We start from the raw sequence: 27190 nt of genomic DNA, 5'->3' as shown, positions 1-27190 counted from the left end.
GAATTTTGTTTCAACTAATTACATTATCTGATTCTGTAGACCTTTTGCTATGAACTGGATAGGAAGCTAATGACTTCATGCTATGTTATTTGCTGGAAATGTTGGTCATCACCAGCTCAAAATTTCTACTTTGTGCACCATAGGTAGGTTAAGAAAGGAATAGTTGAACTTATCACAACAACATTTCTTTTTGTCTGGCCATTTTTGTTATAATAGAAATAAGTACTTGCTACTTAGAGTAGGAATAGGAATAGGAATCCTAGTTGAAAAAGGATTCAAATGTAGTGTCTATAAATAGGTTTCAATGTAACAATTTAGATACAAAATTCAATAATATTTTCTCATATATTTCTCACATTAACTAAGGTTTCGTAAGCTTAATTTACACCAGCAACATCAAAATACAACCATTCAGATGATATCATGCTTTCTCATCAAGCTTTGGCTTTAAAAGAGGGGTTCTGAGATCTATTTCTGACGTTTCTTTGTTGGAAATTGTTACTAAAATTCATGGGAGGCCAAATGGATATCGTAAGGTTTTGAAGGTAAAAGTTCTTTTGTGTTTAGTTGGTAGTATCCATTAGGATAGCAATAAAACAACTAACCTAGTTTTTATTCTTGCCATTGTTTACTGGACGACAAGTGTTTGAACCTTGGAATTGATGATTGTAGACAAGATGTTGGTAAAACAGGTAATTCTGTATAAGCGTACCTGATACGTGCATTAACTATTGTTTTCTATTAATGAAATTTCTAGTGATTTTTCTTTTTGCAGTCATTGTTCATGATGTATTTTACCACAAATCAGTTGATGGAAGCAAATGCACCCCAAGTACTTTTACTTCTCTGCAAACTCAAACACGTAAAAGAAATTGATTTACATACTTTACTTTTGATTGATTTTTTGTTTTGCATTTGTAATCTGGAAGTCCAAAGAGGGTCTTGCATTCTCTGAGTCTCTGCTGAGAATTATCAGGTCCTGTCTGGAAAAATGAGGTCAACAGTCTATCAGGGCAGATGAGCGAGTTCGTCTGGAAGAACTGTGTGGGAAGGTAATGATTGTCTAAAAACTCATTGAAGAGTCATTTCAACTTGGGAGTCTGTAACTTATTGAATTATCATGTCCTGTCTGAAAGAATGAGGCCAGCAACCTATCTTGATCCAGAGCAAGAGTTGGTACATTAATTGATATTACGTAACATTGATTTTGAGTCTTTTGGGGAAGTCTTGAAACTCTTTATAATAGGTACCATTGGTTTTGAGCCTTTGACCATACTCTTGCTGGTCATGTTTGAAATTGGTTACCAATTACTACACAACTATGCTGACCAAATGCAAAACTGGGGTTGGATTTGCAGCATTCATTCTTCAAGCTTCAAGATTATTTACCACGTAATTTACGATTTTTGGTTAGATTTTCATCACACAACCAGTCTATGGGACTTGATAAAATTGCCATTTACCAGAAATTCCATTGCACTAAATTTTGCAACATTCATTTAAGTTAAACCTAACACTGAGCATGAAGTTAGATGTTTTGGTTAAAATGGGAACTTAAATGATCCACAAGCAGCCAACATCTGTCACACTTCTTGCGTTAACATTCTCCAATACTTGTCTCTGCAATATTATATATTCAAAAAGTTAAGTACATCTCCTTTTCATGGAATTACACATGACATTCCTCTTTTCGTTATTCTTATTACTCTCCCTCTCTCCTGGATAACAAATTCAGTGCTTCAGCTAGATCCAGTAATAAATCAGACTGCTTGGCAGGTTCAAGATGGGAGGAGGAGTCTCAAACAATTGTCGCTGCCAGATTAAGAGAGGATGACAGTCCAAATGTGATCAGGGAGAGGTTGCTGCATGAGAGAAGGAAACCATTTATGCGGAGCTGTTCTTTGCACAGAAGCCTGATCCATCTTTTGATAATGATGAAGACATTATGTTTGAAAAAAGTAATTACAGAAATAAACAAAATCGCCTTGAATGATGATTAGAGTGTTGAATTTGAAGTGGTTGATGATGATAACCATGTCTTAAATCACAAGTCTCCTAGAGGCATGGAAATATATTTTGAGAAACTTCTCCAGGTGCAAAACTCAGAGCAAGGTATTGCAGAGGTCAAAATTTTTGTCAGGAGATTCAGAAAAATCTTCACAACTTCACAACAAGGTATCTTTTAGTCCAGGAGATCCTTTGCTTGGGACCAGGTTTCAAGTTGTTAATCCTTACATCTATGTAAATGGGATTGAAATTCTGTTGACTGTTAAACATGAAGTTGTCAGTATAAGTTTGGAAATATAGAACATAATCTCTTGTTCCCTGCCATAAATAATTTGGAAAAGAGGACTGCTTGCTCCCAAATCCTGCAAAGTTTGATCTCAATTTTCATGCTCTTTCTAGAGAGGATATGACCAGCATAGATGACCTGTCAGGTCATTCTGAATTCTATTATGATTGAGATGATTTGACATGCATGTATTTTCATGGTGAAGAGAAACTTCAGAATTATTTGCTACCACGAGCTATACTCGCCTCTAGGGTGGATTGGGACTCTCATAAATGATTGATGCTGATAGATGACCTGTCATGTCCTTCTGAACTCTATTATGATTGAGATGATTTGACACACATGCATTTTCATGGTGAAGATAAACTTAAGAATTATTTGCTACCACGAGCTATAGTCCCCTCTAGGGTGGATGGGGACTCTTATAATTGGATTGATGCTGGAAGTCAAGGTAAAACAGATGAGCTTATAAGGAAGAAGAAGAGTAGAAGAAGTCATTCAGCTCCTCCATTTTACAAACGCAAGAAGTTCTTTGCCTCAAGTGAGTCTTCAAGAAAGGCAGCAGGAAATAACAATACTTAGACTGTTCCATGATGTGCTCATGCCTGCTGGTAATATTTGTTAATAATGAACTATTACAGGATTTCTGTGCAACTAATTAATGTTCTTTGCAGAATCTTGAGCTGTATGGAGACTGCATTGTTCTGCAGAAGCTATCCGCTCGGAGCCTCCGTTGTCATCCCGTCAGTGTGATCAATCTTCCACACAAAAATGTGGTGAGGGTGTATTCTCTAATGAAAAGTAATGTTAACAAGTTTCTTCTGAGGGTTAGGTCTCTTTCTGATATTATTTCAATAAAATATGTTAGTAACTCACTCGACATGATCTCTTCAGGCCAAGTGTTAAAATAGAACTTGTTAACATCTGGAATAGCAAATTACAAGCTCAAGGGGATTGCACAAGTTTACGCGGTGGGAGTCAAAAGAAGGTAAACCATTTCTGCCATTTGTTTCTGACCTGGATAAGAGCTGAATTTATCGTAGACTGCATTCTCATTAATAATGTGAAAGCATTAGAGATTACAATGTTTCTTTCCAAGTGTCCTAGGACAGTCTCTTTCAAATTCCATCTTTGCTTATGTTTATTTGAAGTTTCTTATAGATTCTGGGACAAAATGGAGGGACTTCCGTCCAGAGATTATAGTCCATCCAGAGATTATAGTTGAGCACCTTAGCTATATCTTGGATGTGCGACTTCTTCTCTATATTCTTGGTTAAGATGATGGACTTTTACCATCTCCACTATGAGATGCAGAACGGTTCTGGAACAAAGAATCTTAAGAATCTGGATACTATACTCAATGTCACTTCTGGACTCTGGTGTCCTTGATATTGTTGGTGATTCATTGGTCCATGATACCATTGTGTAGGACCTTTCGAGATCTTATACGCCATGTTACACCTCTAGGGTGGATTTTGGGTCGTGACACATGTTCCTGCAGCTAGGATAGTTGATTGAATTGATTTTCTAATCACTAATTAAAGAAACTACAAGCATCAATCGCTGGATAAGATCGGTTCAAAAAATAGTAAGCAATATCACTAGCCACCATAAGAAAACCCTATTGAGATATTGCAGTTTATACTAACATTTTTGGAGAAGAGTAACACTCAATATGCATAGTTACTTCTGCAAAGAGCAGATTTTTCGATCAATTCCAAAGCTACCTTGCTGCTCTAAAAAAGTAAATATCATATCTCTCCGTTCATGTAAAAAATATGGTATCTCTCCTTTCATGTAAATGATGGTATTAAATGTAGCATCGATATATGCCAATCCTCACCGTCCAGGAGCGGCTCAAGCATATTAGTGGCCTTTAAACTTGAATTGTTAATAACATTTATATAATTCATTTCTTCTAGTTTTCAATCGATAATATAACCATTCTTATTTTAAATTATTTTTTATGAGATATAGTACTCCAAATTTGTCAAATTTCTTCAAATAATTCTTTCAATTTCATGAAAAGTTTACTATTTTTACAAATAATATTCAATGTTTGTTAAAAATAGTAACTTATAATCTATTATTATTAAAAATGAGGCTCCTTAAATTTGAAGGCCTAAGACACATGTTCTTTTTTTTTAAACACTGTCGAGCCACCCCGCTCAAAGAGGAAGTAAGCTGTACATAATCCATTTGATAATAAATTCGAAGTTGTCTTCTTGGAATGTGAGTAAAACTCGTTTAATTTTTAATTTATTAAAATACATGTTTTTTTAATCTCTTTAAAAAAAATTATTTAGATTATTTTAAAATTATATTCTAATTATGGATCAACAACTATAAATATACGTAATTAAATTGTATATGAATCATAAATAATTAAAGAATTTACAAATAAAGATAAATTATTATTTTGTCTATTTTTATTTGTTTATCTAATTTGACTTGATATGGAGTTTTAAAAAAATAAATCTTATGACTTTAAACTAAAAATATACTAGGTTTTCCATTAATTTTATTGTCTAAACATATTGTCAAAAGGTTAAAATCTTTAAAGAAAAAATTCATTTCATAAGGAAAAGCCCAATAATGAATCAAATCAAATATTTAAAAAAAAAATAAGTTATAATATTTAAATTGAATATTTTATTTTAAATATCTATTTAATTTATATTAGAATAAATTAGTAATCTTAATTTAGGATTAAAACTTTTTGAATTATAAATTTTAAATTCTTAATAGACCTATAAAATGGCCCTAAATTAAATAATTCTAACTTACCTACTCTATCCTAACAATATTTTTACTACATTTAACTTAATAGATAGAGCATTTGTGCTAGCATCGGTTCAATATTTTAGTATTTTTTTTAATTTTAATTTATGTGTTATACGTAGAATTTAAAAGTTGAATAAATTTAATATGATTTTTTAAAATATATAAGTGGTCAATTATTTTTTGTTTGCGCAAATTTATTTTGAAGAGGTCCATCAGGATGTCCATGATTAAAATATTTTTCGTCCCAACTGTAAATTTTTTACTCAAAGTAGTAAACAAATATTATCGACATTCAAAATAATAGAACAATAAGTAAGAATGTGAATTTAAAACTAAAAGTTATAGCTAAAAAAGATTTTATAATTTCGAAAAAGATTATACACTAATTAAATTAAAGAAGAACAAAAGAAATAACTTTTTTTTTTTAAAAAAAAAAATTCGAAACACGCTGAAGGAGGCACGTCGATTTTAAAAGTCATAGCTAAAAATGATTTCATAATTACGAAAAAATTATACATTAACTAAATTAAAATAGAACAAAAGAAATAAATTTTTATTTTTTTCCGGACGCATTCTAAAAATCTGAGCTAAAAAGAATTCTATATTTTTCAAAAAAATTATAGACTAATTAAATTAAAGTAGAATAAAAGAAAGAAAATTTTGAATTTTTTCAGAAACACACGCTGAAGCAGACAAGTCAATTTTAAAAGTCTTAGCTAAAAATAGTTTTATTATTTTGAAAAATCATGTACTAATTAAATTAAAATAGAACAATTTTTTTTTAAAAAAGACACTAAAACACACACGTCGATACAAACTTCGACATTAACTGTCTCTTATATAATAATAATGTCTCTTATATAATAACTAGTTTCAGCACACGTGCGTTGCACGTGTATCCTATGTTAATTTTTTTTTTATATTTCATTATAACAATTAGAATTCTACGTGTACATGCATGTAACGAATAACAAAATCCAACAATTACAAATAAAATTATAAAATTGTGACAAAAACATCAGATGAAGAATCTTATTTTAATGTATAAAATTTATCAACAAACTGTAAATTTAGAATTTTAGATAGTAACAAAAGATTAACTTTAGCCTAAATAAAAATACAATTAAAACAATAAAAAATTTATGGAAAATCAAATTAAAGAATTTTAATCACAATAACATCAAACGAGGAATCTTATTTTAATGTATAAAATTTATCAACAACTGTAAATATAGAACTTTAGATACTAATAGCCAATTTGCATTATATATAGTCACAAAAGATTAACTTTAGCCTAAATAAAAATACAATTAAAATAATCAGAAATTTATGGAAAATCAAATTAAAGAAGTTTATAGAGAGAAAACACATACAAAATAAACAAAGAAAAAAACATGCGACAACATACACATTCTTTTGAAGACTTTAATCATATAACAATGCAAATCTTTAGTGGGCAACTGGGCATTGATTATGGTCTTTATATATTGATTTAACTCAATGATCTCATAATAACCAAAAATTTTAATATTTAGTGTGGCATGTAGAATGATTACTATTTATAAATAAATATTTTATAATATTTTAATTTAACACAGAATAAAATGATAATCTAATTTTATACTTTATTATTTAAATCTTTTTTTACCCTTCAACCAAAAACAACCTCCATAGGGAAAAAAATAGACAAATACAATGAGAACTTATCAAACAATGTAATATAACACCAAAAGATTGAAGAGAAGGCACCATATCAGAAAGAAAATTGATGCATTTGGATTGTATTATATATAGCCAAAAAGAACATATACAATGAAATTAATTTTATACAGTGACTATTAATTAAAGAAATATAATTTTTTTTATGAACAACATATCTCAAAATTGTAGTCCACCTTACTTTTTTTTTCCTATTAATATATCAACATATCATCTAAATATAACAAAAAATCATTTAATATAGAAGGAAGAATCATAATTAACAAAACTAAAACGGGAAGAACAAGGAAAAAATTGTAATCTAAATCGTGACTTACTCTTTCAATAGATTTATTGTACGTTCATCTAAATGTTAACATAGCATTTTCAAATGTATTAGAACCATACTGTGCCATCATATAGTTTCATGCAATAGAGAAGACCAAGAAAATTTTTGAAAAAAAGGTTAGAATATGAATTCTTGTGCTTTTGAGTGTTCTTGATTTGTGTTGTTATTTTCTTTCTCTATGTCTTAAATATCTATACATTTCAATAATATGTGGAAGATGAAAATAATTCAAGTTAATTAAAAAGAGTGAAGTAACATATGAAAGTTCAAAAAAGTGATCTTTTCATTTACAATATTCATTGTAATTAATGTAAGTTAATTAAAAAGAGTGAAGTAACATATGAAAGTTCAAAAAAGTGATCTTTCATTTACAATATTCATTGTAATTAATGTAAGTTAAGTAGTGCCATCAAAATTTAAAACTGAAAAAACCTTTCAACTTCAGTAATTAAGTGATGCATGAATAAATAGGAGTAATAGAAAGACTTTAGGAATCTTATCATTGTTTTTCTAAATATATCATTGTGTAATTAAAATATTTATATTTAATTAAATAATAAATTAAATCTTAATTTAGTAAAAGGGCAAAATGGTAATTCAACTTTTCACTATAGAGCTTCCCACTTATAATAATATATGATATATATAAGAGAATTATTAGTAAAATTAAAAAAATTTATTACCTTCTCGAATCTGCACTAAAACTATATTCTAAATTATTTTTTCCGCGTATTTGTGAAAAGTGTTCCTTTTGAAAGCTATAAAATGACACCGCCTATCTTCACACGCTACCTCTTCTGATTACAAATTACGCTACTGACGCGCATTGTACAACTTCATAAGCTACCGGCGCATAGCGGATTGCTGCTCTTAACTGTCACATTGACGATCCAAACCCTATACAAGAATGGGAGGTAATGCTCTTGAAATTCTTGCATGCGTATTTACATTGTAATTCTTGAATGAAAAAATCAAGAACTTGAAGTTAAGGAACTTGATGGTAGTTTTCAAGAATGCGTGGGAGTTGCTGGGTTTTTGAGGGGTCTTGTGAATTTAAGGAGGCACAAAGGTTCTTGAGGAGTTGGTTTTCAACAGCACCTCAAGGCTGGTGCCACCAAGGTGCACTAATTTACCCTTTCTAAATTTCAATGTTCTTTATGATTTTTACAAAGATGTGTAGTTGTTCTTGAAGACCCCAGTCGAACAACTCTAAAAAATAAAATTAAGTAGTTTAATAGTAAGAAATTGTGATTTGTATTATTTTAAATGAAGACACTTCTGTTAGCGCCCTCCGTGGCCATTTTCCTTTACATGGTCTAAGACTTTGATTGTTTCTTAAAAATGGAATTATGTGGTTCATCTTTTTTGATTTTGTAAATGTTTTGAGGATCAGTAGAGGTGGGCTGCTGAGAACTTTTAATTGTTTAGACTAATTGCACCTGTGAATTTGTGTGTTGCTTGCACAAAAGGAATTGACCAGTGAGTCACTTAAACGAATTCTCATGTTCCTTTGTTTGCTGCTTCCTTATAGGGCTGTTCTTGTGTTTGTTGTTCTTATAAGTAGTGTACTCCTAGTTTGAACTTTAACCCAGTTTCCACTTTCCACTCTCCGTCCACCAGGTATCTGTTGCTATAGGCATTGGGACCTGCTATGTTAAGGTGGTATCAGTTCCTTTCCCACCCCTTACTAAACCACCCTTTTCATGATATTACTCATGCACTCCCTCTTTTGTTATTCTTTATACTCACTCTACTCGGTTTTATACACAATGAAGATTTAGAGGTTTTCATCTGTCGATGTTCAATCAAACATGTTGCTTGTCCAGCTAAAGAACTGTTAATTTGGCATGGCACTTCATGTTTTGGGTCTATGAGATTTTTCGAGAAATTTCATTTTTTGGTCTTTCTTTTCTTTCTCATAGGCAAACTGATGCTTGCAGCCATGATGGGTTTCAAAGCTTTTGAACTATCATGTTTGGGCGTCGCAATAAATCACCCTTTTGTGAAACTACACGACCTTCTACTTTTCTTGTTCTTTTATTACTCTCTCTTGTATAACTCAAAAAAAGCAATTTAGCATGTTCTCTTTGAGCTGAAAAACTGTTGATTGGCATGGCAGCTAAGGTGGGTATATGGGATATAGGAGAAAGTTCCATTTCATGGTGCATTTTCTCTGTCTCATAAGGCTTACTGATGCTTGCAGCCATGACAGACCGATGCTCGCAGTCATTCTGGGTGTCAAAGCTTTTGAGCTAATCATGTTTGGTTGTTGCAAGTTCAATATTTTTGTCGCTAAATCATCCTTTTTGTGAAACTACACGACCATCTTCTTTCTTGTTCTTATTACTCTCTCTTGTATAACTCAAACAAGACAATCTAAATCTCTCTTGAGCTGAAATACTGTTGCTTGGCATGGCACCTCAGGTGGGTATATGAGAATTAGGAGAAAGTTCCATTTCATGGTGCATCTTCTCTGTATCATAAGGCTAACTGATGCTTGCAGCCACGGACAGATTCCAAAGCTTTTGAGTTGGTTCGTGTTTCGTCTTAGAAAAATTCAGTTTCCTTCCCACCCTCCCCAAACCACCCTTTTCGTGAAATTAAACATGACCTTCCTCTTTTTTCTTTATTACTCTCACTGCTCCGTTTATTAAACCATGAGGATGTGGAGGTTTTGTCTTTTGTGGAAGTTCAATAATTCTTCTTGCTCTTCAGGTGGGTCTATGAGATTGGAATTAAATTTCCATCTCATGGTGTTTCTTCTCCATCTCACACGACTGATTGATGCGTGTAGCCACGACAAATTTCAACTCTTCTGATCTTATCATGTTTTGGCTTTGTAGAGTTCAATTTTGTTTCTTTCACCAAACCACCATTATGGTGAAATCACACACGACCTTCCATTTTTCTTATTTTTAGTGCTATTTCCAGTATAACTCAAAAGGGCAATCAAACCTGTTCTCTCTTGAGCTGAAAAACTGTTTTTTGGCATGGCATCTCATGTGGGTCTCTGAGATTGTTGAAGAAGTACCATTTCTTGGTGGTTTTTCTCTGTCTGTTATGGGTAACTAATGCTTGCAGCCATGACATGTTTCTAAGCTTTTGAGCTGATTCGTGTTTTGGGTTGAGTTTCTTACCCATCCCTCATCGTACCACCGTCTTTGTGATATTACACATGCACTTTCTCTTCTCTTGTTCTTTGTACTCACTCTGCTCCGTTTTATATACAATGAGGATTTGGAGGTTTTCATCCATCCATGAATCAAACATGTCATGTCAAACTAAAGAACTTTTGCTTGGCACGGCACTTCAGGCGGGTCTTTGAGATTTTGGGAAATGTTCCACTAATTGGTCTTTCTTCTCTGTTTCCTAGGCAAATTGGTGTTTGCTGCCATGCTGGGTTTCGAAGCTTCTGAGATAATCATGTCCGGGCGTTGCAAAGTTCAATTGTTTTGTCACTATATCATCCTTTTGGTGAAACTACATGACCTTTTGCTTTTCTAGTTCTTATTACTCACTCATGTAAAATTCAAAAAAAGCAATTTAACAAGTTCTCTCTTGAGCAGAAAAACTGTTGCTTGGCATGGCACCTCAGGTGGGTATATGAGATTTAGGAGTAAGTTCCATTTCATGGTGCATCTTCTCCGTCTCATAAGGCTTACTGATGCTTGCAGCCAAGACAGATTTCAATGTTTTTGAGTTTATTCGTTTTTCGGCTTGGCAAAGTTCAGTTTCCTTTCCCCTTCCCCAAATCACCCTTTCCGTGAAATTACACATGACCTCCTCTTTTTGTTATTTTTATATCTCTTTCTCCTCTGTTAATAAACCATGAGGAAGTGGAGGTTTTTTTCTTTTGTGGAATTTCAATAGAACTTCTTTTCTCTCAAGGTGATTAAACTGTTGCTTGGTAGTAGGTACGACACCTCAGGTGGGTCTGTGAGATTTTGGAATTAAATTTCTATTTCATGGTGTTTATTCTTCATCTCACTTGACTAGCCAATGCTTGTAGCCACGACAGATTTCAATGTTTTTGTTCTAACCGTGTTTTGGCTTCGCATGTTCAGATTTTTTCTCTCACAAACCTCCCTTAGTTATATTATGCATGACCTTCCATTTATTTTAGTACTCTCCCCGTATTACTCAAAATGGCAATCAATCAAACATGTTCTCTCTTGAGCTGAATAATTGTTGCTTGGCTTGGCATCTCATGTGGGTTTGCGTGATTATGGGGAAAGTTCCATATCGTTTTGTACTTTTCTCTGTCTCACAAGGTTAACTAATGCTTGCAGCCATGACATGCTTCTAAGCTTTTGAGCTGATTCATGTTTCTTTCCCACCCATCACCTCACCACTTGCACTCCCTCTTTTCTTATTCTTAGTACTCACTCTGCTCCGCTATATACACAATGAGATTTGGAGGTTTTCATCCATTGTATTCAATCAAACATGTTGCTTGTCGAGCTGAAGAACTGTTGCTTGGCACAACACTTCCAGTGGGTCTGTGAGATTTTGGGATAAATTCCATTTTTTGTACTTTCTTCTGTGTCTCATAGACAAACTGATGCTGGCAGCCATGTTGGGTTTCAAAGCTTTTGAGCTAATCGTGTTTGGACGTCTCAAAGTTCAATCTTTTTGTCGGCAAATCAACCTTTTGGTGTAGCTGCACGACCTTCTACTTTTCTTGTTCTTATTACTCTCTCTTGTATAACATGTTCTCTTTTGAGCTAAAATTTGATGCTTGGCATGACACCTCAGGTGGGTATATGAGATTTAGGAGAAAGTTTCATTTCATGGTGCATCTTTTCTGTCTCATAAAGCTAACTGTTGCTTGCAAGTTCAACTATGACAGATTTCAAAGCTTTTCAGTTGATTCGTGTTTTGGCTTGGCAAAGTTCAGTTTCCTTTCACCCCACCCCAAACTACCCTTTTTGTGAAATTGCACATGACTTTCCTCTTTTCTTATTCTTTTTACCCTCTCTGCTCAGTTTGTATACCATGAGGATGTGGAGGTTTTGTCTTCCCTGGAAGTTCAATTGAACTTGTTTTCTCTCGAGCTGATGAAACTGTTGCTTGGCACGACACCTCAGGTGGGTCTATGAGATCTTGGAATTAAATTTTTATTTCATGGTGTTGCTTCTCCATCTCATACTGTTAACTTATTTGTTTATGATTTTTGGACTACCAGGAAAAGGAAAAAAAATATGTAGGTCGCTTGAAGATGAAACAGAATATTTGAAGTTTATGTTCTAATTGCTTTTCACATTTCATATTGTTTCTTACTTCATTTTTTTCCTTTTAATTGTGGATCCTTTTTTTTGCTCTCACAGAACCCAAAAATGCTCTTTGCAAGCAATACAAGCAATCAACTTGAATAATGTAAGCTTTTCGCTCAGTGATGTCTTTATTCAATTATAAATTTTTGGAAGTCATTTAGAATCTGGACTGTGATTTTCTTGAGCCTGAGGTCTACCCTTATCTTGGCGAGGCAACCCGGTAAGCCATCTCCGTTGGGAAACCGAGGTCTGCTTTCATGGGTGTTGCTTTGTCTCCTTTTTGCCTTAGAAAGAATCGGCCGAATGACGCTTGAAGTTTTATGAATTCCCTTTTGTTAGGTTAGCCTAAAAAGGCAAGAATGAGGCCGCAGAGAGCATGGTACCCCTCTCTCTCTATGCTTCGCCTACGATTCTCCATTTTCTTGAACAAACCAATAGCCCTTAAAAAAAGAGAGAGACAGAGAGAGTGCACTTAGTTTCTGGGTTTCTTTGCATTTTTGCACCCTTGGACGTATGCTCATATGGCGACACACAACTATACTACAACAACATGACTATGAAAATTATTAAAGAGGCAGTGATGATTTCTGGGTTAACTAAATTCGGGCAATGAGATCACCCAACCCGTATCTTGGTGCGGCAATCCGGTATGGCCTGTAATTGAGACGCATAACTCACACATGCAATCATGTATTGCAGCCATGGCGTGGTTGGCTTCTGTTTGGCCTTATCATAACACAAATCTGAGCCTCAATTTGCTAAAGAAAGAAAAGGGTAAAGGGTCAAATTTACACCTTTACTATGCATAAGTTGCAATATCTTTTCCATGATTAATGTGGGAGATATTGAACCCATTCCCTTCTGATTTGCTGTTTTAATGCTTTTCATTCGTAGTGTATCTCCATATTTTGTTCTTGAAGGGCCCACTAGCACAACTGCAAAAAAAATTGTGTAGTTTATCGTAAGAAAAGTTGTGATTTGTAGTACTTTGGATGTAGACACTCAATTGGACATACTTTCGTAAATGCCATCAGTGGTCCTTTACATGGTCTTGATTTTTTAATTGTTTCTTAAAAGTTGAAATTGTGACTTGTAAGAGAATGGGGAATTGGGACCTGCTGTAGTAAGGTGGGTGATAATGGTAAGTAATACTTTTTTTGACATTGATCTAATGCACTTTGATGTGCAGTTTCTTTCTTTTGAAGGATCATCTGATGTTAACTATCTTTTGAAGGATCATCTGACGTTGCACTTTGTTTTGAAGGATCATTTGAAGTTGTACCTTCTTTTGAAGAATCATCTGAAGTTGTACCTTCTTTTGAAGGATCACCTGGAGTTGTACTTTCTTGTTGGACAACTTCTTGAGTCCCCTACAAAGGATCGGGGTAAGGTCTATCTACCAATGCTAGCTTTTAATTATAGGATAAGGCTGTGATGATGACAGATGAGGTTGTATAGACCTTCTGCTTTTCTTATTCTTATTACTCTCTCTGCTCCGTTTATAGACTATGAGGACGTGGAAGTTTTGCATTCTGTGGGAGTTCAATAAAACTTGTTTTCTCTCGAGCTGATTGAACTGTTGCTTGGCACTGCATCTCAGATAGAACTACGAGATTTTAAAATTAAATTTCTATTTCATGGTGTTTCTTCACCATCTCATTCGGCTAACTAATGCTTGAAGCCTCGACGGATTTCAATGCTTTTGAGCTTATTGTATTTTTGCTTCATGAAGTTCATTTTTTCTCATTAAACCACCCTTTTGGTGAAACTACACATCACCTTCCAGTTTTATATTTTTAGTACCCTCTCCGGTATAACTAAAACTGCAAATAAACATTTTCTCGCTTGAGCTGAAAAACTATTACTTGGCATGGCATCTCATGTGGGTGTGTGAGATTTTGGAGAAAGTTCCGTTTCATGGTATTTTTTCTCTGTCCCACAAGGGCGACTAATGCTTGCAGCCGTTCCAAGTTAATAAGCTTTAAGGGTAACTTATGCGGCCAATACTTGGGTCGGGCATTGGAGCTACCCTTATCTTTGCAAGGCAACCCTGTAAGGCATCTCCATTTTGCAAGTGAGATCTGCAGCCATGCCGATTGCTTTGTCTTCTTTTGGCTAGTTTTATAACGAATTTAAGCGTTAGGAGAAAGAATTGGCCTAATGACGCTTGAAGTCTTGTGAATTCCCTTGTGTTAGGTCAGCCTATAAAGGCAAGAATGAGGCAGCAGGGACTATGGTATTTCTTATCAAGGTTGGTTGCCCTTTTCTCTATGTTTTGCCTATGATTCTCCATTTTTGAAAAACAAACCAACAGCCCTTAAAAAAGAAAGAGAGAGAGAGTACACTTGAGTTCTTGCCTGCATTCGTTTTAAGAAAATATGTTTTTAAGGAATTCAAAGAAACAATAGTTTTCAAGAATGTATTGACATGGTACGGAATTAAAGGAGATTCAAGAAACCTTTAATTCTCCTTTTTGCCTGGTTTAATCTGAGCCTAAGGAGAAAGAATTACTCATTTATTTTTCATCGCGTAATAATCCACATATTATTATTTACCACATTGCAGTTTTTATGTTATTCTAATAGCATAACTAATACTTCAACAAGTAATGTCTTCCTCTCTTATATTGCAATTTTGTGACATTACTGTAGAAAAAAAGACTGATATATAGAGTGCTTTATCATGCTTCTTCACTTTGTGATGGTCTGGTGAAAGTATATTTTTGTGTAGAAACTTAGGTCCATATCAAAATAAATGTGCGTCCCTTTTTACATAGTCAAGGATTATGATTTTTTTTTTGATTCTTGCATTTATCTTCGTTGAGCATTATAGTAATTGTGATTTTCTTCAGCATGCTGAAGATGAGTGAATTCGTTTGGAAGAATTACGTGAGAAGGCAATGATTGTCTAAAAATTCATTGAAATGTAATTTCGACTTGGAGTCTGTACTTTATTGTATTATCAGGTCCTCTCTTGAAAAATCAGGACAAGAACCTATCTTGATTCTGAGCAAGAATTGGTATCTTCATTTTGATAGTAGGTAACATGGTTTGGAGTCTGGTGGGGAAGTTTTGAAACTCTTTATGATAGGTAACATTGATTTTGATTTTTGAGTCTTTGACCACTCTTTTTTAGTTCATGCCTGAAATAGCAATTGCTACTCATTTATGCTGATCAAATTCTAAATTGGTGTTGGGGGATCTGCAATAATCATTCTCAAGCTTCAAGATCATTTACCAGGTAAGCTACGATCTTTGTGTAGATTTTCATTTCACAAACCAGTCTATGGAACTTGCCATTTACCAGAAATTCCATTGCCTAAATTTTTCAATGTTCATTAAAGTTAAACCTTACTCCGAGCATGAAGTTCCATGTTTTGGTTAAAGCAGGAACTTAAATCTGATCCAGAGGCAGCTAACATCTGTCATGCTTTTTGCGGTAACATTCTCTGCTGTCATATTATACATTCAAAAAGTTAAGTACATGTAAGCCATTTGCAAGTCAGTCTTTGAAGGGAAAGGCATATAAGTACTGATAGTAGTTGTTAATGTAGGATTAGTTGCTCATCTACATTTCTCAAACCTTTTACTACACTTTATAGCTTGTTCTCTTCAACCTTCATTTTCCTCCTTCTGAAGGATCTATGCCTGTCTAATTGAGGAAAACAAATCACGACAATCACTTCTTCTCAGGCTAGTTATTCCTTTAAGAGGTGACAATAACAGTTTATATCAGTTCTGTGCTCCATCATGTTGAAAGCGAGAAAGGTTTTTGAGGGTTTAAGGCTTTCAAGTGGCATTTGTGTGCATTTTCTCTTGAAGTCCATTTTATGTTTTAATTGGGTTTATTATTACAGTAACTTATAAGGGAAGAGCTTTTTTGTCCTAGTACCATCATTAACATGAGAAGGATTGTTTTTTTGGTAATACAGGTTCTGTGAATTTTGTGTGTTAATCTAACTGCTGTGGATCTGTTAGAATTTATTCAACAGGTTAGTCCATCGACATTAACTAGCTCTCATAATTTAATCCTTCGTCTAACTCCAATCTTTCTCATGGAATTTTTGCTCAAGTTCTCTGAAGAATGTATTTGCAACCCACAGCTTGCTGATACTGATGGATCATCAATAGTGCCCCTATTAGTGAATAAACAAGACCTGCGGTGTAAGTTATTATTTAATTTGTGAATTTGGAGCTATCATGATGCTCTCTCGCCTCCAACTACCCCCACATATGAAAAAGAGAGAACAGGGAAGTAGAATCTGAAGTTATTTAAGATATTTTTCTTTATTCTTGTTGCCTTCGTTTTCATTTTATAATGGAACAATAACTCTGATATGGACAAAGTGGAACAAATACAGAGGAATGAGAATTGTGCATCTTCTCTGTCTCATAAAGCTAACTAATGCTTGCAGCCATGTCAGATTTGAAAGCTTTTGAGTTGATTCGTGTTTTGGCTTGGTAGAGACCAATTTCCTTCCCCCCTAACCCAAACCGCCCTTTTCGTGAAACTACACGACTTCCCACTTTTGTTATTCGTTTTTCTACTCTTTCTGCTTAGTTTATGAACCATGAGTATATGGAAGTCTTGTCTTCCATGGAAGTTCAATAAAGCTTGTTTTCTCTCGAACTGAATGAATCACTGATCAAAGAGCGAGCAGCCGCCAGGTTTAGTGATATTACATATGACCTTACATTTTTCTTATTTTTAGTACTATCTCCGGTATAACTCAAAATGGAAAATCAAACATGTTCTCTATTGAGCTGTAAAATTGTTGCTTGGCATGGCATCTCATGGGGATTTCTGAGATTATGGAGAAAGTTCCATTTCATGGTGTTTTGATCTTTGTCTCACATGGCTAACTAATGCTTGCAGTCGTGATAGGTTTCTAAGCCTTAGAGCTGATTCGTGCATTGTGTTGAGTTTCTTTCCCACCCCTCATCGAACCACCCTTCGTGATTGCGCATGCAGTCCCTCTTTTTTTATTCCTAGTGTTGACTTTTCTCTTTTCGTGGTATTCACAAATACATATTTTAAGGAAATGAAGAATTCTTGCATGAATGCTTGATATAAAAATCAAGAAATTGTTGGCGAATTATAAGGAAATCAAAGAAATCGTAGTTTTCAAGAATATATTGGCATTGCACATCATAAAGGAAACTTACGAAATCTTTTTTTTTTTTTAAAATTATGTTGTTATTCTTGCAATCTGTGTTAAGGATGTTCAAGAATTTGTTTTTACCTTTTTTAGTTTGATTGGGAGCATTAAGCGAATGCCTCCGGCTATTTGGAGCTTAACCCAGTTTCCACCAGGTATGTGTTGCTACAGGCATTGGGACCTGCTATGGTAAGGTGGATGGCAATGGGGTAAGCATTACTCGTGCAGTAACTTTTGTTCAATTTATTATATATTACTTCATCATCTGAAGTTGTACTTTCTTTCGAAGGATCATCTCAAGTTGCACTTTCTTTTGAAGAATCATCTGATTCTGAAGTTGTACTTTCTTTCAAAGAATCATCTCAAGTTGCACTTTCTTTTGAAGAATCATCTTATGTTTATTTCTTTTGATGGATCATCTGAAGCTGCACTTTCTTTTGAAGGATCACCTGAAGTTGTACTTTCTTGTTGGGCAACTTCTCGAGTCCTCACAAAGGACAGGGTAAGGATCCACCAATGTTAGCTTTTAATTATAGGATAAGGCTGTGATGATGACAAATGAAGTTGTATAGGGTTGGGTCTAGCATTGGAGCTACCCTTATCTTGGGGAGGCAACCCGTTAAGGCATCTCCGTTTTGCAGCTGAGGTCTGCAGCCATTGCACTTGTCTACTTTTGCCTGGTTAAATCTGAGCCTTAGGAGAAAGAATTAACTGAAAGACACTTGAAGTCTTGTGAATATCCTTCTGTTAGGTTAGCCTAAAAAGCCAAGAATGAGGCAGCAGAGACCATGGTATTTCTATCAAGGGTGGTTTCCTTCTCTTTAAACTTTTCCTATGAGTACATTTTTTAAAACAAATCAACAGCTCTTAAAAATGAAAGAGAAATAGAGAATACACTTGAGTTTCTGGGTTCTTTGCATTTTTGCATTCTTAGACGTATGCTCATAAGGCAATACACACAACTATACTACAACAGCTTGACTCTGAAAATTATTAAAGAGGCAGTGATGATTTTTGGGCTAACTAAATTCGGGCATTGAGATTACTCAACCCGTATCATTGAGGGGAAACCTGGTATGGCCTGTAATTGAGACGCATAAATCACACATGCAATCGTGTATTCCAGCCATGGCGTGGTATGCTTCTCTTTGGCCTTACATAACACAAATCTGAGCCTCAATTTGCTAAAGAGAAGGGAAAAGGGTCAAATTTACCTCTTTTTATGCACAAGGGGAAATATCAATTCCATGATTAATGTGGGAGATATTGAACCCAGGAACGTCCTTCTGATTAGCAATTTTGATGCTTTTCATTCGTAATGTGTCGTCATCTTTTGATAAGTACCAGCTCAAGAATGAGGCATTCGAACGAAATGTTGGATTATAGAGGGGTGGTTGCCTCCCTCCTCTTGTAAACCCTAATTATATTTTTGAAGTACTGCATTTCTATGCATCTTTTATAGCTTCAACGTTTAGATTCCTCCCACTGATGGATATATGTCTGCTAAATGTGGAAAAAAAACATGACAATCACTTCTTCTCAGGCTGGTTATTCCATTTTTAGGTATCAATAGCACTGTTTATATCAGTTCTGTGTTCCATCTTGTTGAAACCAAGAAGGATTTTTGAGGGTTTAACCCTTTGAAGTGTCATTGTTGTGTATTCTCTCTTAAGGTCCATTTTATGTTTTATTTGGGTTGATTATAGCCAGTGAATTATGAATTGTAACTTTAAGGGAAGATCTTTTTTGTTCAAACATTCAAATGAGAGGCTCTGATATCTATTTTTGACGTTTCTTTGTTGGAAATTGTTACTAATACTCATTGGAGGCCAAACGGACATTGTAAGATTTTGAAGGTTAAATTTCTTTGAGTTTTAGTTGGTAGTATTCATTAAGATAGCTTTCAAACAAATACCCCAGTCTTTGTTCTTGCCATTGTTTACAGGATGACAAGTGTTTGTACCTTGGAATTTGATGATTGTACACAATATATTGGCACAGGATACCTGATACGTGCTGGTTTCGTCTTCTGAGGTATCCGGTGCTTCTGAGCTCATCATTATTTGGCTTTGCACAGCTCAATTTTTTTCACTCACCAAACCACCCTTTTGGTGAAATTAGACGACCTTCCATTTTCCATATTTTTAGTACTCTTTCCGGTATAACTCAAAAGGGCAATCAAACATGTTCTCTCTTGAGCTGAATAGTTGTTGCTTTGCATGGCATCTCATGTGGGTATGTGATTGAAGAAAAACTTATTGGTGTTCTTTCTATCTCTAAAAGCTAACTAATGCTTGCACCCATGACATGTTTCTAAGCTTTTAAGCTGATTCATGTTTTGAGTTGAGTTTCTTTCCCATCTCTCACCGGACCACCCCTTTCGTGATATTACACATGCACTTCCTCTTTTCTTGTTATTATTACTCACTCTACTTTGTTTAATACACAATGAGGATTTGGAGGTTTTCATCTATTGATGTTCAATCAAACATATCTCATGTCGAACTAAGAAACTGTTGCTTGGCACGGCACTTCAGGCGGGTCTATGAGATTTTGGGAAATGTTCCTTTTTTGGGATTGCATGCATTACTCAACTAATAGGCTGTTTGACGGTTTTGTTCATTATCTTACTAATATCTTTTTTTTTTTAAGATGTTCTTTATTTATTATTTTGTGGTTTTACTTGTAATTGGGAGAACTGGTACGACTGTACACAACACAAAACATTAACGCTTACATTTTATTGCAAGATGTTTATGTATATCACATTCCTGGTACTTCATTTCCGATAAAATACTACCGTGTCTAAAAAAAATAGGGAAGGGCCGGAGGGGTGTACACACACTCAGATACATACAAAGAGAGATGAAATATAGTTTTGTTGCTCACTAATGTATGTAGAATGAAGTATGGTTGGGACATACATTTTGGTGCGTAGGTACTTCTAGCCCAGCTTATGGAGAGAATATGTGCCTGTTTCTTTCATCTTCTGTTACGTTTCCTTTTTGTCTGGCCATTTTATCTTATGGTTTTGAATGCTTGCTTTACACCCGTGATGTTGAAAATACACCATTCAGATGATATGCATGCTTTCCCAGCAAGCTTTGATTGAAAAGGAGAGGCTCTAAGCTCTTATATTTCTAACGTTTCTTTATTGGACATTGGTAGTTAAACTCACGGGAGGCCAAATGGATATTGTAAGGTTTTAAAGGTACAATTCTTTTGAGTTCTAGTTTCAGTATCCATTAGGATATGTATGAAACTACTAACTTGGCCTTTGTTCTTGCCATTCTTTACAAGATGACAGCAAGTGTTTATACCTTGATTATTGTAGACAAAATAATTGTACAACAGGTAATCTGCATATAAGACTACCTGATACATGAGTTGACTGTTGTTTACTGATGAAGGAAATTTCTAGGGATTTCTCTTTGCAGTCATTGTTCGTGATGCTATTACAACCAACCAGTTCGAAGGAAGCAAATGTACTCGAAGTACTTCTAGTTTCTGACAAACAAATATAAAATATTGAATTACACACATTACTTTCTAAAGCTGTACTATTTCTTGATTGATCTTTTTGTTTGCATATATAATCTGAAAGGCCAAAGGGTGTTGCATTCTATGAAAGAGTCTCTGCTAAGAATCACCTCTGTGCTTTCCAATGTCTCCTTCAAAATTTCCATTTTTGTTATTTTTCGTACTCTTTCCGGTATAACTCAAAATGGCGATCAAACATGTTCTCTATTGAGCTGACAAACTTGTGCTTGTTATGACATCTCATGTCGGTCTGTGATACTTTGGAGAAAGTTTCATTTTATGGTGTTTATTCTCAGTATTAGAAGGTTGTGGCTAAATGATGCTTACAACCATGAAAGCTTCTATGCTTTTGAGATGATTCATGTTTTGACCTGACAATGTTCAGTTCCTTTCCCACCCCTCATTGAATCACCCTTTTCGTGATATTGCACATGCACTCCCTCTTTTGTTGTTCTTAGAACTCACTCTGCTCCGTTTTATATACATTGAAGATTTAGAGGTTTTCATCTGTCGATGTTCAATCAAACATATTGCCTGTCCGGATAAAGAATTGTTGCTTGGCGCGACACTTCAAGTGGGTCTATGAGATATTTTGAGAAGTTACATTTTTTGGTCTTTCTTCTCTGTCTCATAGGCAAACTGATGCTTGCAGCCATGCTGGGTTTCAAAAATTTTGAGCTAATCTGTTTGGGCATCGCAAATTCAATTCATTTGTCGGTAAATCACCCTTTTTGTTGAACTACACAACCTTCTACTTTTTTTGTTCTTATATTTCTCTCTTGTATAACTGAAGAAAAATCAATTTAGCATGTTCTCTCTTGAGCTGAAAACTGTTGATTGGCATGGCAGCTCAGGTGGCTATATTAGATTTAGGAGAAAGTTTCCTTTCATGGTGCATCTTCTCCGTCTCTTGAGGCTTACTGAGCCATGTCAGGCCGATGCTCGCAGCCATTGTAGGTGTCAAAGCTTTTGAGCTAATCATGTTTGGGTGTCGCAAAGTTCAATATTTTTATCGCTAAATCATCCTTTTTTTGAAACTACACAACCATCTTCTTTCTTGTTCTTATTACTCTATTGTATTACTCAAACAAGGCAATTTAATATCTCTCTTGAGCTGAAATACTGTTGCGTGGCATCACATCTCATGTGGGTCATGAGATTTTGGAAGAAAGTTCCATTTCATGATGCATCTTCTTTGTATCATAAGGCTATAACTGATGCTTGCAGCCATGACAGATTTTAAAGCATTTGAGTTGGTTTGTGTTTTGGCTTAGCAAAATTCAGTTTCCTCCCCCGCTCCCCCAAACAACTCTTTTCGTGAAATCACACATGACCTTCCTCTTTTTTTTAAAAAAAAAAAATTATTCTCTCTGCTCCGTTTATAAACCATGAGGATGTGGAGGTTGTCTTCCGTGGAATTTCAATAATTCTTGTTTTCTCTCGAGCCCATTAAATGATGCTTGACACCACTCCTCAGGTGGGTCTATGAGATTTTGGAATTAAATTTCCATTTTATGGTGTTTCTTCACCATCTCACACGGCGAGTTGATGCTTGTTGGCACGACAGATTTCAATGCTTATGAGCTAATTGTGTTTGGGTTCGCGAAGTTCATTTTTTTCTCTTACCTAATCACCCTTTTGGTGAAATTGCTCACGTCCGTCCATTTTTCCAATTTTTAGTACTTTTTCCGGTATAACTCAAAAGGGCAATCATTTGAGCTGAAAAACTATTGCTTGGCATGGCATCACATCGGGATTTGTGAGACTTTTGAAGAAGTATTATTTCTTGGTGTTTTTTCTATCTCTCAAGGTTAACTAATGCTTGCAGCCATGAAATGTTTCAATACTTTTGAGTTGAGTTTATTTCCCATCCCTCACCGAAAAACCCTTCTTATTGCACATGCACTTCCTCTTTTCTTGTTCTTAGTACTCAGTCTGCTCCATTATGTACACAATGAGGATTTGGAGGTATTCATCCATAAATGTTCAATCAAACATGTCTCGTGACGAAGTAAAGAACTGTTGCTTGGCACAACACTTCGGGCAGGTGTGAGATTTTGGGAAATGTTCCATTTTTTGGTCTTTCTTCTCAGTCTCATAGGCAAACTGGTGCTTGCAGCCAAGCTGGGTTTCGAAGTATTTGAGCTAATCATGTTTGGGCGTCGCAAAGTTCAATTTATTTTGTCGGTAAATGACCCTTTTTGAGAAATTACACGACCTTCTATTTTTCTTGTTCTTATATTACTATCTCTTGTGTAATTTAAAAAATTTAATTTAGCATCTTCTCTTTTGAGCTGTAAATCAGTTAATTGGTGGCAGTTCAGGTGGGTAGATCAGATTTAGGATAAGGTTCCATTTCATGGTGCATTTCTCTGTCTCGTGAGGCTGTCTGATATTTAGGAGAAAGAGAGCTGCAGCAGCACATTTTAGAACTCACCACCTCAAATACACCGATCGCCTGTTTTCCTCCCAGAGCCTTCACAGGATCAGCTCTTAAGATGCCCAATTCTAGCCTTCTTTTTAAGAAAAAGATTTAGAACTTGGTATCAAGAAAGGAACCTAAACACATTTTCCCCTGTTCTTATCTGCTGGAAAATTCTTGCAAGCCTTATCTAGAAAAAATCAAGAATTTTTCAGGAACTTGGTATCAAGAACTTTGCTTTTTGAAGTTACATTGGTATTCAAAAATACATATTTTCAGGTAATCAAGAATTTTTGCATGAATGTTCTTTAAAAAATTCTTGAATTTGTTGGCAAATTTTAAGGATATTGTAGTTTTCAAGAATATATTGGCATTGCACATACAAGAAATCCTTTTTGAAAATATTATGTTATTATTCTTGCAATGTGTGTTAAGGATGTTCAACATTTTTTTTTTACCTTTTTAGTGAGATTGGTAGCATTAAGTGAATACCTCAGGCTATTTGGAGCTTCACCCAGTTTCCATCAGGTATATGTTGCTATAGGCATTGGTACCTGCTATGGTATGGTGGATGGCAATGGCAAGTGTTAGTTTTTTCGACATTGATCTAATGCACTTTGATGTGCAGTAAGTTCTGTTCAATTTATTATATATTATCATCTGCTGTATTTTCTTCATGGTCTCCTTCTTTGTACCTGAATTTGTTGTACTTGTGTCGAGGGTCTTTCGAAAACAACCTCTTTTGCTACACGAGGAAGTTGTAAGGTCTGCGTACATACTCCCTCCTAGACGCCTAGTTGTGGAATTTCACGGGGTATGTTGTTGTTGTTGTTAGTATGATGCTCCATTCCAGTCAAATTTTTTTCTAAATGAATGTTTTTGTATCACACCTCTCTTTTTTTTCATGAGATTTAGAATCTGTTTGGTTTGACTTATTTTAGGTGCTTTTAAGCCTAAATAGCTTTTAATCCAACATAGCGATGAGCTTTGATAATGCTTCTGACATTGAGAAGCGAAGTAATCTCAGATATATCCACTGTTTTTGTTTAACCAAAAATGCCTAATATCTTTATATGATTTGACTTTGGAGCCTCCAAAGACCTCTGTGGGATTTAAGGTGAGATTTTTTGTTGGCATTTACTATTTAGTTGTTTTGGTGTTGGGAGACTTCTGACATTGGATTTGTTTTTGTAGAAATGAGTTTGTGAGAATTGGATTGGATTGTTTTCTGTAAAAACATATTTGAGAACACCTATTCAATTTTTGAAACTTTAATGTGGGTTTAACAAATAGTTTAAAACTGGCTAAACATCATTTTTTATTACTAATCGTATATTATTTTAAAGTATTAAAAAGGACCTCCTGACAGAAAACCCTTTGTGTCACAGCTGTTCACGAAGAACAAAATAATCTCCCATTTGTTATGGGAGAACCATGAAAATCACGTTTCTTGCTTTTATTGGTTGCAAAACCAAACAGACTGTTAACAAGGACATGTACATATTTGTTTCTTGATTGTTATGTTGTATTTCTTATTATAATGTGTTTTTTCTGCTTCTACATAATTCTTCCATTTTGAATGAGCCTGATATTTAAGTGGGATCAAGGTAGTATTCTCAGGAGTTTCAAACTGGCAGGTCAATCTGAGCCATTTAATTAACAAGAAATTTTTTTGTTATGCAGAACAGAAGTGAGCAGTAATATGGTGGAGACAAGTATTAGAGAAGGACGGGTCCTCAATCCTGCCATAAGGAATATGAATGTTGAAGAGAATAAGCTTATGGTGGCTAGTTGATTCTTAATGTTACTTGTAAGATTGGGGCCCCATCCTTGTCTTTATTGAGGTACTATCGTGAATATCTGGACTAGAAGTAACTCTCGGTGAGAGCAATTGTACCCGACATTCTTATGCAACATCACTTTGATGTACTGTATTTGATGTTATTTGTACATTTGGCATTGATCACTCCACATATCCTTCCCTGTACGCTGTAGCCCCCAGCCTGCCTCCCTAAAAAGAGGGGGTGGGGGTGGGGTGGACAAATTGTGGAAGGTTGGTTAGTGGAAGAGAGTTAAGAGTTACTTATGCACATGGTGCAAAGCATTTCAGTGTTATGCCATCGTGTAGTTTTATCACTTTCTTTTCTCTTTAGTTACTTTTGGATAACCTAGATAAGAATTTAGTTGTTGAACTATCCTCCTCATCTATTGCTATCCCATTTCGTTCTCCTCTATTCAGATATACCTGTGAATTATGAGATCAGGAAAAAGAGGTGCAGGCCAGAGTTGCGAAGCGAAACTGAACTTCCTTCCCCGCAGCCAAAGAAACTGACTGGATAGTGCACTGTCAGGAGAGAGATTTGATCTACACAGAATATTATGTGGGAAGTGCTTCTGAAAAGCATGATCTCGAGTCCAAATTCCCCTTGTCAGATCAAAAGTTCAAGTCGGTCAATCGATAGCTCTCTTGCTCATTGCAGAGTCTGTGTGAATCGGCTATCCAGAAGCTCTGTGCAACACCTTTCATCTATACAGAGGAGATTTTCTGGATAAGAAACTCATTGCTCCAGATAGATCCAAACAGTTATAGCTTGCAGATCAAGCTTCATTTATGCGATCAGGGAGAGGTTGCTGCATTGGAGAAGGAAACCATTTATGCAAAGCCCTATGCACAGAAGTCTGACCCCTGATGGATCATCCTTTGATAGTGATGAAGATATTAAGTTTGAAAAATGTAAGTACAGAAATAAACAAAATCGCCTTGAAGATGATTAAGAGTGTTGAATTTGAAGTAGCTGATGATGTTAACCATGTCTTGTATCACAGGTCTCCTGGATTGTTAGAAACTTCTCCAACTCAGATCAAGGTATTGCACGGGAACTGTGAGGCATAATAGTCGTGACACATGCAAGTTGACCTGAACATCACCCTCGGAATTTTTATTTTTTATTTTTTTGCAGAGAGAGAGAAGGCAGGTTTGGTTGATTTGAATCATAATTTCAGATTCCTGCTGCTCTGTTTTGGTAGGATCAGCTTGTTCAGGTTTTTCTACTCTTTTTGCCTTTTGGCGATGTAGTTTCTACTTTCACGTTTTCCTGATTTAATCGGCTTTTGAGGAACTCTAACTGTGCTTAGGAGGTTGATGACCAACTTACAAAAAATTTATAATGTATTCTCATAGTATTTGTTGATGAAGTCCTAATTAAATTCGTCCAACGAATGGGAATTACACCCCGATTATTAAATGTTGTTTTGATCTATTCGATTCGATGGGGAACTTTAGGAGTTCTTCATTTTGCTTTTAAGTGCTATATTGTGGACTCTTTGTTGACATTAAGAAGGGAAGAGCATAAACTCAATATGTTTTGTTAAACGGTAGCTTCTTCCAATATTTGCCTTTTCTCTTTTTCTTTGATCCTTTTCTCGATGTTGACAGTAGTAAAATCATCTTTCTCCCTCAAGAATTGGAGCTTGAGGTGCTGCTACCACATTCCAACAATTACATATCAAACTTCTTCAGAATCTTTGCATTCATAATCTAGATCAGAAGTACTCTTGAGTCTTGAACTTGTTGCTTATAATTCAAATATCTGATTTCAATAGTAGGTTTAATACATGGATATAGAAGCCAACCAACTGAAGAAAATTAAACGTGTGTGGCTGTGTTTGTTTG

At 35.0% G+C, this 27190-nt stretch overlaps 2 long non-coding RNA genes across 7 annotated transcripts in view; both read left to right on the top strand.

The window, feature by feature from the left end:
• The first annotated feature begins 369 nt into the window (after nt 1-369).
• LOC107010134 lies at nt 370-4222 on the top strand. 5 transcript variants are annotated; one of them, XR_003576786.1, is made up of 9 exons: nt 370-545; nt 644-692; nt 776-832; nt 930-1052; nt 1777-2175; nt 2499-2904; nt 2968-3094; nt 3188-3281; nt 3455-4222. It is a non-coding gene; the product is annotated as an uncharacterized LOC107010134 (long non-coding RNA). The 5 variants fall into 5 exon arrangements; XR_003576788.1 differs by having other exon boundaries at nt 1777-2834; nt 2968-3069; XR_003576785.1 differs by having other exon boundaries at nt 1777-2834.
• A 3719-nt stretch (nt 4223-7941) lies between these two features.
• Nucleotides 7942-27190, top strand: part of LOC107010661 — a 51496-nt gene continuing 32247 nt past the window's right edge. Inside the window, exons 1-9 of one of the 2 annotated variants that reach the window (XR_001455739.2) lie at nt 7946-8243; nt 12110-12500; nt 13662-15637; nt 15787-15835; nt 16329-16388; nt 16470-24144; nt 24238-24331; nt 25201-26251; nt 26344-26383. This is a non-coding gene — a long non-coding RNA (uncharacterized LOC107010661). Of the gene's footprint in view, nt 8244-12109; nt 12501-13661; nt 15638-15786; nt 15836-16328; nt 16389-16469; nt 26252-26343; nt 26384-26477; nt 26560-27190 lie in introns of both variants that reach the window. The other variant, XR_003576782.1, reaches the window with a different exon arrangement.

Source organism: Solanum pennellii, chromosome 2 (assembly GCF_001406875.1).
Source record: "Solanum pennellii chromosome 2, SPENNV200".
NCBI classification, from domain to species: domain Eukaryota; kingdom Viridiplantae; phylum Streptophyta; class Magnoliopsida; order Solanales; family Solanaceae; genus Solanum; species Solanum pennellii.
Note: the sequence above shows the minus strand (reverse complement) of the source record. Positions and strands in the feature narration are given on the sequence as shown.